General features: G+C 40.7%; 1 long non-coding RNA gene across 3 annotated transcripts; it reads left to right on the top strand.

Moving 5' to 3' along the window:
- Window positions 1–8032: 8032 nt before the first annotated feature.
- On the top strand, window positions 8033–12480 carry LOC142138922 (uncharacterized). 3 transcript variants are annotated; one of them, XR_012688127.1, is made up of 5 exons: window positions 8033–8393; window positions 9737–9766; window positions 11195–11280; window positions 11825–11958; window positions 12167–12480. It is a non-coding gene; the product is annotated as an uncharacterized LOC142138922 (long non-coding RNA). The 3 variants fall into 3 exon arrangements; XR_012688126.1 differs by having other exon boundaries at window positions 8174–8393; window positions 9737–9776; window positions 11868–11958; window positions 12167–12477; XR_012688125.1 differs by having other exon boundaries at window positions 8188–8393; window positions 11868–11958; window positions 12167–12477.
- The last annotated feature ends 1769 nt before the right edge of the window (window positions 12481–14249 follow it).

The following is a 14249-nucleotide window of genomic DNA, read 5'->3' as shown; positions in this document are numbered from 1 at the left end:
TGCTTGTGTACAGTTTCCAGCTATTATCTTCTGTGTGGTTCCCTCTCCTAACATCCAGTATACAGGATTAGAGCAAGCTCTATAAACAAGGCATTCATCCGGCCTCCCAGTTTCCACTACACTTCTGTCATAGCTAGTCCCAGGATTTCAGAAACCCTATTGCCATGACATCGATCTTGCAGGACAGCCGGTGTTCCCTAAGATGAATAAGGACCTCAGCCACATGTTTTCTGTCAGTGAGGAAATCTTGCAAAAAAATAAGAATATCATCCAGGTAAATTATTACAAACTGATAAAGAAGATCCCAAGATATTTAATTCATAGAGTTTTGGAATACCGTTGGGGCGCTGCACCAGATATTTGAAGTGACGGTCAATGGTGTGAAAGGCCATCTTCCACTCATCACCCTCCTTGATAAGGATAAATTGTATTCCACCTTGCAGGTCTAAATAAGAAAAACATGTAACATGCAAAGAGGAGAGCTCCATTGCTCTATTGCAAATTGTCATTGCTGAAATACAAATAATAGGTGTGGCAGGCTTGGTCGTCTAAATCTGCAGTCACATTGTACTGTGTTATATAGGTAACAGCAATGGAGTAATAGAGCTCTCCTCTTTGTAATTGTCGTGGCTGAAATACAAATATTAGGTCTGGCAGGCTTGGTCTTCTAAATCTGCAGTCACATTGTACTGTGTTATCAAAATGGATTCACAGCAGTACACAGAAGACCAGGAGAACCAAGCAGCTACTGGCACCACCAGTCATGATGATAGTAATCCCTGTACGTCATCTGCTAAAGCCTATGTTAAAGTGCATAGTGTTTTTAAGTCAGAGAAACAAAAATGTAAAAAAAACACCTTTTACCTTGGCCAAGAAAAAAAGACCTGTAATCCAGGGAAAGTTATCTGCAGAAAAAAATAAAATTGCCAATATGCCATTCTACACACGCAGTGGCAAGGAAATAATGAGGCCTTCGCCTTTCTCTATGAGTGCTAGTTCTGCAACTATCACTGAGGCATCTTCTTGTAAGGTCAGTCATGACCAAGCAAGACCTTGTCACTCGGACTCCAAAAGGGGTATCCAAATACTTTTACATGTAAAACCCGAGCTGCAAAAAAATAGTAAGGCATTGGAGGAAAATGTGTGTTCTGATTCAGAAATGACACAAATTCCTGAGGAGAGGCGATCCATAAGTGCTAAGTTTAATCCTGACCTGTCTGATAGTGTACCCATAAAGTAGGCCCCTTTCAGCATTTTTGCAGATGTGTGCATGAACATCTCAAGTGTAGCCGGTGATACACAAATTGAGGATGCAACTTTGGAATTGCATCAGGATGAGGGGGATATTTGTGTAGTCGATGAAGTAGCTAATGAGGATGTTGATGAGGATGATTTTGTTTGTGTAAGTCGTGCACCAGTGGAAGCAGTTCTTGCACGTGATAAGAAGAAGGCCATTGTCATGCCTGGGCATTAGACCAAAAAATCCACTTCTTATGTGTGTAATTATTTTTACCCAAATCCTGACAACAGTTGTCTAGCCATTTGTAGTGTTTGTAAAGCCACAGTCAGCAGAGGTAGGGACCTTAACCATTTTGGAACCTAATCCATGTTACGCCATTTGAAGCGAGTTCATGGAAAGCTGTTGGGAAACTCAGGAAACTCATGTTAAAAAACTAACAACAAGCAGTCCATCATCAGCTAGGTCCCATCTCTCAGCTAGATCTCGACACCGGCAATCTACACCCACAACACCATCCTCATCAATATCCTCAGTAGCTATCGGAGTTAGTCCTGCATCCAAGTTGCTAAGGCGAGATGACTCCTCCACTATCCTGGATTCCTCAGAAGAATTCTTGAGCGTTAGTCCCACTGCTGCTGGGGGTGAATCTTCATCCCAAAAGCTTACCAAGAAGAAGACTACTAGTAGTTTACAACAAATGACTGTTAAACAATCCTTTGCAAGAGGAAGCAAGTATGAAAGCTGTCACCCAGTCGCAAAGCGGATCACAGATGGTATAGCGACTATGCTAGTATTAGATTTGCGTCCAATATCCACTATTAATGCAATTGGTTTTAGACAATTACTTGAAGTCTTGTGTCCCCATTACCAAATTCCACCACGACACCATTTTACTAGAAAAGCTATTCCTATTCTTAACCACAGATATGTGTACAAGTGGAACTGGGCAAACTAACGTTTATATGACTGTGACAGCCCACTGGGTTGGTGATTCGCCTTCACCAGCAGGAACAGCAGCAGCATGTACTCAAGTACGTCACATTTTTCAGAGGCAGGCTACTCTGTGTATCACCGGCTACTCTAAGAGGCATACAGCTGACAATCTGTTGCAAAAACTAAGGGATGTCATTGCAACATGGCTTATCACGCTTGGACACTCATTAGGATATGTAAATTCTGATAACGCCACCAATATTGTGAGAGCATTACAGATGGGTGAATTCCATCACATCCCATGTTTTGCTCACACAATAAACTTGGTGTTGCAGAGCTTTTTAAAAAATGACAGGGACATGTAGGAGATGCTGTCTGTGGCCCGTAAAATATCTGGACATTTCCAGCATTCGGCAACAGCATGTAGGAGATTGCAACAGCTACAAGAGCAATTTAATTTGCCCTGCCACCAACTGAAGCAAGAGGTGGTGACAAGGTGGAATTCCACCCTGTATATGCTTCTGCGGATAGAGGAACAGCGAAAAGCCATCCACGCTTACTTCACAAGCCATGACATTGGTAAAGAAGGGGGATGTATTTTACTCATGCGAAGTGGAGAATACTTTCCGTGTTGTGCAAGGTGCTGGAACCATTCGAAGTAGTCACCTGTGAAGTGAATTCAGACAATGCTAGCTTGAGTCAAGTGATTCCCTCAAGCTGCTTTTGGAAAAGCAGCTTGAGAAACTGAAGAAGGAGATTAAACAAAGCAATTACACTAAGTATGTCAGACTTTTGACATCTGGTCTGGTCTAAAAGAATTGACCAAAAAACGTGACACCTCTGCTGCAACTCCACTTGGTCCTACTATCAACATCCAAAGGATGGTGGAGGATTATTTTCACGACAACATTGAAATAGACACATCAGACTGTCCCTTTCCATACTGGGAGAAAAAAAAGGGAATCTGTAGACCCATGTACCAACTCGCTTTGCACTGCCTAAGCTGCCCACCCTCCAGTGTGTACTCGGAGAGAGTTTACAGCACAGCCGGGAACCTTGTCAGCGATCGGCGTAGGAGGCTACTTCCTCGAAATGTGGAAAAGATGATGTTCATAAAAATGAACTTCAATTTCCACGAGGAAGGCCTTTCCCGCTGTCACGAACACGCTCCCAGCTGCCGTGACTTTGGGGTGTTTGCTGTATGAGGTCACACACGATTTCAGCCCGCAGTCTCTCTCACCTATCACACAGGTTCTAGACCTACGGAATCGCCCCCAAACACAGCGCTCTCACACCCCCAGACACTTCAGGTACAGCCACCACCTATTGGATACGGGCAATAGGACCCCAATATACTGTCCCACACTGGCACACATGCTTCTAGTTCCACAAACTAGCAAGACTAGTCTATAGGCCTATGTAACACTGTCCTCTCCTGGTTTTCCTCTTACCTCACCAACCGCTCCTTCTCAGTCTCTACTCATGATTCTACATCACCCCCTCTTCCCCTACCTGTTGGCGTCCCTTAAGGCTCCGTTCTTGGCCCCCTGCTTTTCTCCCTCTACACTTCTTCCCTTGGTGTCCTTATCCGCTCCTTTGGCCTCCAGTACCACCTCTATGCTGATGATACCCAAATTTATCTTTCATCCCCTGACCTCTCCCCTTCCCTTCTGTCTCGTGTCTCCTCCTTTCTCTCGGCCATCTCATCTTGGATGTCCCAACGCTTCCTTAAACTCAATATTTCCAAGACCAAGCTCATTGTCTTTCCCCCTGCCAGGACTCTCCCACCTCCCCCCCTCTATTTCTGTTAATAACACTACCCTCGTTTCTGTCCCCCAAGTCCGATGCCTTGCGGTCATCCTTGATTCCTCCCTCTCATTCAAGCCTCACATTCTGTCCCTCTCAAAATCCTGCTACTTCCACCTTCGGAATATATCTAAGATACGTCCCTTTCTCACCACGGAAGCCACGAAAACCCTTGTTCACTCGCTTGTTATCTCTCGCCTTGACTACTGTAACCTTCTTCTCTCTGGCCTACCTGATTCTCGCCTTGACTCTCTTAAGTCTATCCTCAATGCTGCTGCCCGCCTCATTTTTCTCTCCCAATGCTCTGTATCTGCTGTCTCCCTCCAACAGTCACTACATTGGCTCCCCATACCATACATAATTAAATTTAAACTCCTCAACCTCACCTTTAAAGCTCTTAGTCAATCTTCCCCTCCCTACATCTCCAATCTCATTTCTACCTACACTCCTACCCACCCCCTCCGCTCTGCCCGTGACCGCTGCCTCACTACTTCACTGATCACCTCCTCTCACTCTCGTCTTCAGGACTTTGCCCGGGCTGCTCCCCTGCAGTGGAACGATCTTCCACGTTCCATCAGGTTAGCATCTACTCTCAAAGGCTTCAAGCGTGCCCTTAAGACTCATTTCTTTATTCAAGTCTATCAGTCCTCCTCCTAACTTCCTTGTCCTGGCTCTCTCCCCCAATTAGTACCACCCTTTTTGTGTCTCCCCCTTCCCTTTAGGATGTAAGCTCTCTTGAGCAGGGCCCTCTTTCCTTGTGTGCTCTTTCTACTGTTCCTTCACCCTGTGTACCTCTTGGACTGCTTCGCTAGCCTTGTTTTCCCTGTTTTCTTAAGCTTGGCCTTCTTCTCGCTGATTTCTACTATGCCTTTCACTACCTGTTCTAGAGTTAATCTCATTTTGTTTTTGGTCCACTAAATTCTTCAGATGTCACTGATACTGTCCCTCACACAGTTGCTTTGAGTTTGAATCACTTGGGATTTTAAAAGCAAGAAATATATTTGTTTATTGGGGTATGCTGTTCAGAGTCATACAGCACCCAGCTTTTTCTCCACTTGTTAATATGTGAAAGGAAGAAGCATACACATTTATGGTGGAGGTACCAGACTTGCGGGTGGCTGCAGAGTTTCTTTTCACCTGCAAAACTATTGGATATTAATGGGTGCTCAAGAGGTGCCAGTAATCGGGAGTTTCTGCTATACTTTCACTGGGATGACTTTATAACCATTCAGGGGCATTTGATGTTGGTATGTGCATTATATGCCCCAATACCCATGTGATATAAATATTCACACATAAAAATAACACATGAAATTCTGACAGTCTGGTGCCCTCTCACTCTCATTATTCATTTACAACATAAATAAGACTGGAACAAGTAGTACTTTGGGAGGACAATTTTAAAATTAAAGAAAGAGAAGGTTTTTTTTTTTTTAACTCAAAGTTTTATTGCATAATAAAGTATGAATGACATAAACATAAAACAACAAGCATTTTGATTGAAATAATCACAGAGCAGAGTAGGTATCCAGCAATGTCACTCACAAAACAGTAAAATGTATTGCAATATAACAAGATAGTAATGGGTAAGGGGCGGAGGGGAAAGGAAGTGGGCATTGAAGGGGGTGTAGGGTAGGTAAGGGGAGGGAGATGGCCGTCTCATGGGGTATACTAAGAAAAGCATGTTCACCTTCAGAAGGGAGCGCTATCAGGTCTGCATGGGAGCACTTTAATGTAGTAAGGGGGTCGATGCTATCTGGAATTGTGTGGGGGGAGATTATTTGGAGGAAGAGAAAACTGCGGGGATCCTAGGCATAAAGCCAGGGGGCCCAAATTTGATGAAATTTGTCTTCTTTGTCTCGCAGTAGTGACGTGATTTTTTCCATGTTGGCAATAAACCATATATATGATCTACGAGAAGAGATGCGGGGGGGGTCCGCCTGTTTCCAAAATTTAGCAATCAGGCATCTGGCGGCTGCCAGGACATGTGAAACAAGTTTTGCAGAATGGGTGTCTAGGTCTTGTATAGGATAACAGAGTAGGAAGGACCATGGGTTCTTCCTAATAGGGCATTGGAGGAGGGAGGAAAGAAGTCTCGAAACCCTGTCCCAGAAGGAGGAAATAACAGGGCATGACCACCAAATGTGCACGAAGGTGCCTCGCTGACCACAATTTCTCCAGCAGTCGGGAGAGGCTGACTGGTTCATCTTTGCGAGCCTGTCAGGTGTGAGATACCACCTGTAGTAAACTTTGTACGCATTTTCCTTAATTAATGTGGAGATGGAACTAGAAGCCACATTCAGCCTGATGGTCTCCCAGCAGTCCTCCTCCGGGGGAGGGCCCAGATCCCTCTCCCACTCCCTCTCATGTGCGTTCCCGGAAGGCACCAATTTCTCCAGTAGAAGACTATACAAGGACGAGATCATGCCCCTTCGCAAAGGGGAAGAAAGGCAGAGAGATTCAAATTGGGAGGGGGAGTGAGGTGAATTGTCCGACAGGAGTGACAGGAGGAAGTGCCGAACCTGCAGATATTGGTAGAAAGGCGGGTGAAAGTTAGGGACTCTGGAACAGAGGGCGTCATAGGATATAGGCCTTCCTCGCTCAAGAAGGCTTCCTGCAAATCGGAATCCCGCCCTGGTCCATAGCCGAGAGAAAGATCTGGACATTCCCGGGGGGAAGGTGGGGTTATGCCAAAAGAGTATAATGTGCAGAGGGTTAGGAAAGATAGAGAGATGGTCCTTGCAGGTCTCCCAGATCCGAGCCGCAAACTCCAGAGTTGGAAAACGTTTGGTTAGCGCCTTCCGAATAACAGAGGGAACTCCCCAGAGGCCAGACAGGCCGGGTATGGAAAGATAGGCAGCCTCCAAGTCTGCCCATGCATGAGATGCCGGAGGAGCAAATGAGGAGACCACTGAGCTAAGCTGGGCTGCCCAGTAGTAGGCCTTGAGGTCGGGAAAGCCCCTGCCTCCGCAGCCCTTAGGTTTTTTGAGTAGTGCCAATCGAAGCCTGGGAGACCTGCCACGCCAGACAAATTTAGAAAGGTGTTGCTGCATAGAGTAAATTTCAGTTAGAGGTATTCTCACAGGCAGTGTCTGGAAAAGGTAGAGAAGTTGAGGGAGGACAGTCATTTTTACAGCAATGATCCTGCCCAGCCACGAGATGATTAGGGTTCGCCAGGAGAAGATGTCTGATTTGAGTTTGTGAAAAAGAGCTGGGTAGTTCTCCTGATATAGGGATTCATATGAGGTGGTTATATATACTCCCAGGTATTTTAATTTTTTCTTCTGCCATCTAAAGTGAAAATGGGAGGTGAGATCACAGCAGTCCTGTGAGGGCACGTTAAGAAATAGGGCTTCGGATTTTGTTATATTGATTTTATATCCGGACAGGTCGCCATACCTCGAGAGAAGGCAGAACAGGTTGGGCAGAGATATTCTTGGCTGCTGGAGCGTGAGGAGTATATCGTCAGCAAACAGTGAGAGCGTACTCTCCCGAGACCCTGTCTCCACTCCTCTGATATCTGGGGAGGCTCGGATAGTAGCTGCCAAAGGCTCAATCACCAGGGCAAAAATTAATGGGGAGAGTGGGCATCCTTGGCGGGTGCCATTGCTTATTGGAACGGAATCAGAAGGAGAACCATTAACCATAACCTTATCAGAGGGATGAGAATACAAGGCCTGGACCCCCGACAAGAAATCCCCCGACAGACCGAAATGCTTGAGGGTATGAGTCATGAACTGCCAGGAGATCCTGTCGAAGGCCTTTTCGGCATCCAAGGATAAAATGATGGAGGGAGTTAAGTATGTGAATGAGGTCGAAAGAGAAGGTTTTAAAGCTTTAGTAGCAGACTTTTGAAGTGATGTTTGTACTCTTTTCCCCATACTCATTTTCCTCCAGATGTATACCCATTTCTCATAATTAATTTAAAACAGAAAAGAGGGTGGAACATGTAGTACTTTGGGAGAACAAATGAAAAGTTAAAATGAAAGGAGGAGGCTCTAAAATGTTAGTTGCAGGATTTTGAAGTGACATTTTTATTCTTCTCACCATGTGCATTTCCATGGTGCAATCCTGCAATGTAGCTACATGTTCATTTAACATCTGCAGTTCCCAAAATCAGCATGTGGCCCTCATGTGCTAGCTGAAGAGATAGGTGCAATTTTGCTTAAAAACATTGAACTACAGGGTGCATTTATAAATGCTAAATCACTTCGTTTATATTTAATTTGAAAATAAGTATTCATTCATTATTACTCTATGTAAAAGAGAAGAATTTATCATAACAGGACAACAGAAGACAACCTGAACGCTGGAAAGAGGAGAAAACTACAGGGAGACCAGCGCCCACATTGCTCCGCTGACAATTCTCCTAGCCTGGGACAAGTGGAGAAAACTGCATTTTACATATTGCTGGGTATGACTTATTGTCTTAACTTGTATTAATATTTATTAGCAAAACAAACATTTATTAGGACCATAATAGACACTTGGCAAACAATAAGTTTGTATATGCACAATGCATCCACACTGATGCTATGGAACATGGGAAATCTGGCAGAAAAATGTAAGCAGTAGGACAAGCACCGATGGGGGAATATTTGTACATTATTTTGCAAAAACAACTAATTTTAAAGTGCGAAGTAGAACATGTACAACTATCAGCTTATCACACAATATCACCTTAGGCATTGACAGACGCTGTTTTTAAAACCCAAATGTGCCTCTAAAGAGAATGCCCCATATTCAGATTGCAGTCTTGATAAACCATGGTGTCTATCATCTGTATTCAAGGGATTTCAATGGGAAAATTCTGCTGAGAATGCATATATATATATATATATATATATATATATATATATATATATATATTTATCTATTTATTATTTTTTTTTGATTGGAAGCCAAATTCAAGACGATGGAGTTCTCAAAGGTTCTTGTTTAGAAGGAGAAACCTTTCAACTATTTCTTCATATTTTAGTATAATGGTGAACATGGAGAAATGATACAAAGGGCCACAATACGTGTAGGGGGAAAGAAGAAAACAAAATAGTAGAATTGTCCACATCATGATGTAATATAAAAACAACAGCTATAAAGCAGGACCCTCTTACCTCTATGTCTATATGTATTACCCAGTATTGTTTTATTACTGTTTGTTCCCAATTGTAAAGCGCTATGGAATTTGCTGGCGCTATATAAAATAAATGTTGATGATGATGATGATGATGGTGATGATCTTCAAATAATATTACCATTTCACAAAATAATACAAGAAGAAATGATATGTTGCGTCTGTCCCCCTCCCCATATATAATGAAGGAAACAAGTTAACTTAATATTAGGTGCATTAAGTACTTGTAAGTAAAAATCAATCTTCCTAAAATCAATTTTGCCTGGGAGGGGGTCCTAGACCTTAAGGACAATCTTTGGCTGGGGTATCTAATGTTATATTTCCGGGCCCAAACTAAAAGTTTGCAGCACAGAGAGTGGACAAAATTCCTTTGAAATGTTTTGACTAATATGCTACATTACTACACTTATAACATATTGAATACTATTTTATAGATAACTGTGTAGAAAAGCAGGTCCATACCAATCATCGAGAAGCTGTCATTTTCTATTAGTTTATACATTAAATGAAATGTCTGAATGGCAGCTATGGGCAACACCTCTTCACAGTTACCTGCAGAAAGGTTGATATAAATATTCCCCACAATATCATATAATATCTGAACATTTCATGCTTATCATCTACAGCTTTCTGAAAATGGATTCATGCCTGAAAAGGTAAGACAAGGTATTTCTTTCAATGTTACTTAAACATTACTGTTTTCTTATATTTGTACTCAATTTTTTGTAATATACAGTGATCAGTTTGGTATTACATTTCACCAGGGTAGTGCAAATAGTGAAAATGTCTGATTGTTTGGATTTGGTTACCAAAGACTGTCTCTTCCAGCAATAAGTTGTGTTGTGTCTAAGTTTATCTGCAATGGGTTTATACGCTCACTTACCTACATTCCTAAATTGAAGTATCAGGACATTTTAGGCCATGTTCCTGATCTGCTCAGCCCACATATAGATGCACCAAAACTATGCTCCCAAATCCTACAACCATGTGCCCAATTTATGGGACCACACCCTTTTTACTAAAGGAAATGGAACAGAGCTAGTGAACAATAGGACTGCTGGAGTATGTATACATGCATTCTCCATTCTGACTACGTAAGTGGTATTTCTATTCTAGTGGTGTTGGTGTACTTTCGGAGAGCCGGCCTATCTGTGAAGGAATACACCTGCGTAAATTTTAAATTTTTTTAATTTAATTTTAATCACTTCAACCAAAGTAATATCCTAGTAAACTAGTGCTTCTCACAGGCCAATCCTTCCCCTGCACAAACAGGCCTGACTCCCTACATTTTTGGGTGTAAAGAAAAAATTAATAGTTTAGTTTAGTTTAATTATCCTTTCTAATAGTTTAGTGTCTCTTTTTCAATGAAACCATTCATGGACACAGTTTGGATGTACATGTATGCTGCATGTATGGAGTAGACTGCTTTGGATGCAATGCTGGAGAGAATGTTGATGCATGTGGTGTGAATGTGAGTATGGAAGAGGGCGAGACTGTGGGAGAGAATGGTGGACAGGCAATGGCAGCATTGTCAATTGAGGCAAGTAGGACTATAATCCCCAGGCCACGTCTGTATCCCAACAGGCGCTTGTTTGATGGATTGCCCAAGGAGGAGGTGAGAAAACTTTATCGCCTATCCTCCACAGCAATTTACAATCTATATGAGATTGTAAAAGAGGGCCTGAAATCTCGTGCCACTACTAACCGAGCAGTCCCTGGACTTGCCAAACTGCTTGGTGCTTTGCATTTTTTGGTTCAGGAATGTTTCAGCCCATCTTGGCACTTATTGCCGGTTTTTCCCAACCCACCTTTTGTAGGATCCTGTTCAAGGTCCTAAAAGCCCTCAAAAAGCACACTGCACGTTTTATTAAATTCCCGCAGTGTGCGTGAGCTCAAAGCAAATTTTTGTTCTTTGGCTCAAATGCCCAATGAGCTGGGTGCAATTGATTGCATCCACATTGCACTTACACCACCCTGCTGAATGGATAAAAGTTTTCGTTATCAAAAACACTTCCATTCCATAATTGTTCAGATGGTTTGTGATGCCAAACAAAAAATCACCAATGTTGTTGTCGGTTTTCCAGGTTCATCGCATGACTTCTTCATCTTGCAACAGTTGCATTGTTCTGAAATTTAGAAGCAAGATCCTTTCCACATGGCTTGCTGCTTGGTAAATAAAATGCAATTTTGTTTTTTTACAATGTACTATTTTTACAAAGAAAGTTTAATAAATTTATATAAAAAAGGTTAAGATGATGACAGTGCGAATGTTAATGTAATGTGTAATTATTTTTGTTTAGGAGATGCAGGATATGGAAGTCGGTCCTAGTTGTTGACTCCATTAAGTAGCCCTGTATCTGCAGCAGAAAAAAGGTACCAAGCAGCACACATTAGTACCAGGGGAGCTAAAAAAAGAACCTTTGGTGCCCTTAAAAGCCAGTTTCGCTGTTTAGACAGGTCCAGCAGTGTGCTTTTATATTCACCCTCTAAAGTTTGTGATATAATTATTGGTTGTGCTAGTCTGCACAATATTTGTATTGCAAACAGATTGAAGGTTGAAATAGATCCAGACATTTCTTTGGATTTGGACCTTTCTACTGAGGTAGTAAAGGTGGTGGAGCTCGGAACTCAGGTACGGCAACGTGTAATAGAAGATTTTTTATCATTTAAGTAATTTGAATTTTTATCCCAAAATTAATATTTATGTGTTCCAGAAAGTGTGAAATAATAAAAACATGGCATTGTCATCCAATATAGAGGAATGATGCGCAACTGCTTAGCTCTCACCAAGGAGGATATTTTGGTTCATTGCATGATCATGGGTAAGAAAAAGAATAAATCAGCCATGGTGAGTATGTTTTATTTTTTTTCCATTACACAGAATGTAAAATTGTTCTTTGAAAGTAATATGTAAGTGAATGATGTGAACTGGATTTTTCAAATGATAACATAATTGCTTTGACAAAATTACTGACCCTTATTTTTTTTTCTAATGATAAAAAGAAAAATGCATCTTAAATGAATGTATTACTGACAACTAATTTTTATTTTTTAAGATCTCCCAACCGATGAAACGTATCAGCATGGAGCAGATGTTTTCTGATAAAGTAGATTAGTGAGCAGAGATCTGCTGTTAGGTGTTAAAAAAAATGAATACTACATTTTCCATAATTTTGGCAAAATTAAAAAATGACAATTATAATAATATTTCCTTCAACTAAGTGAACAGTACCTATCTGAATTCTTCATGTAAACTGACCTCGCAGATGGAAAGAAGTCCTCATGAATGTGTTTTGTGACAAAACAATGATTTTTTTTTACTAATAAATAAAAAAAATATAATTGTGTTATTAATGTTATTTTTTCTTTCTTTTTTTTTTATCAGGTACACAATATTAAAAGTAAAATGGTTAATTATTATATGTTCAACCAGAATGTAATTGGGTTACAAAACTGCAAGTACTTTTTTGGGAAAAGGAATGTTGACCAAACTAAATTAATACATCTTTCATGAGATCATTTCAGCCCAAAAGAAGAGTTAGCTACAAAAAACAGATAATGTTCTAAACTCTTCTATCTTTTGAAAAGTGTATTAAATACAATTTTTGTAATAAAAATAAAAAATCCCTGAGTTACTAAAACTCAATATGAAAACATAAATCAACTCAATCCAGCTTGAATTTATATACAATCTTATATGTTCTGCAAAAGTCAGTTGTGAGTTTTTCATTGATCATTTAAATATTAAAAGGTAACGCAAAAATATAATACATTACACAGTAACTACAACTCTTAACAGATTGTAGTAGAAAATATAAAAGAAGCCACCCTCACGTTGTAAAAATTTTTTTTTGCAGAGTTAGTAGAACTACAATCATATTATTGATGACAATAGAGGGAGTTATCAAAGGCTGTGAATTGTGATGAAGTAATATAAATTGGTGTCTGAGTTATGGTAATAACATGGCATAGTAGTGTGATCATTATTTTTTATTTTGTACCCTTGTAGAAATAAGAAAAACTTGATTTGGATTGAAAAATCTTACATTACAGCATAATGTTTTTCATTTTTACAACAGACAAATTAGTGTTTTAAAACATATTTGTCAACATAAAAAGCAGTACACCAGCCAGTGGGTATGGTAGTTATTATAGGTTAAGAACACACATGACGTTTGGTGTGAAAAAACAAGTACAGTCCTGGAATAGACTGCTCTGGATAGGGTATGTTTTTATTTTTAAATTTAACAAAAAAGCCTCTTAAATATGAATGTCCCTTGTACTGCAGTAAACATTTATTTTGTAACCAGACCCCAGAATGCTTTGTATAAGTTAATCATTTTAATCTAAATAGTGAACACATACATTAAAAACATAAAAAATGTTTAAACATTAAACATTGGTGTTGGGGGAACCAGTCCAGAAAGGTTCCAATCAGGGAAAGAGAGTGAAACATTCCCCTCGCTGACCCTTCAGCTCTTCCAAAATTGATTGAAGATGCATTGACATGACTTGCAAATGCACTGTTTGTTGCTGTTGTTGAACATTCATCTGTGCCATGGATTGATTCATTTGATAATGGAGTGCTGTTTTCTGCTCCATTGACAGTGCTATTAGCACTTGAATGGTGTTATTCAAGCGCAGAGATGCTGCAATATCCTCTTGGACTGAGACCATTTGCTCCAATAAGGAATTTGTGGCATTATGGCTGCTTCGTACCTCTTCCACAACAGACGTCAAATGGTCTACCGAATTACCAATTCTCTGGACGCTATCTTCCATATTTCACTGAGATGTTTCCTGCCTTCTTTCCATCTGTCTAGCAACGTTTGTGATGGAATCAAACCGAGTGCTTTCTTCTGGTAGACCAAGCACCGTTTGTGTTGGAAGACTGGTGCCTGTGGAGGGTACCTTTGCTTGAGATGGACCTTCACCTGCGGTGGCTGGAACTTGAAGGTTGGTGAAGGTTTCTTGTAGCAACTCAAATCTTGCTGCAGCACCTTCGTGGACTGAACTTGGAGCTGGCGAAAAATGATAATGACTCAGTATCATGGTCAATTTCTTTTGTAAAGACAAACATTAATAAAAAAATAAATTATTAAACAATTAAATACTGTTTAAAATTATATAATTTACAAT

The sequence above is a fragment of the Mixophyes fleayi genome, chromosome 2, assembly GCF_038048845.1.
Source record: "Mixophyes fleayi isolate aMixFle1 chromosome 2, aMixFle1.hap1, whole genome shotgun sequence".
NCBI lineage: Eukaryota > Metazoa > Chordata > Amphibia > Anura > Limnodynastidae > Mixophyes > Mixophyes fleayi.
The sequence above is the reverse complement of the archived record's forward strand: the minus strand, read 5'-3'. Positions and strand labels throughout refer to the sequence as shown.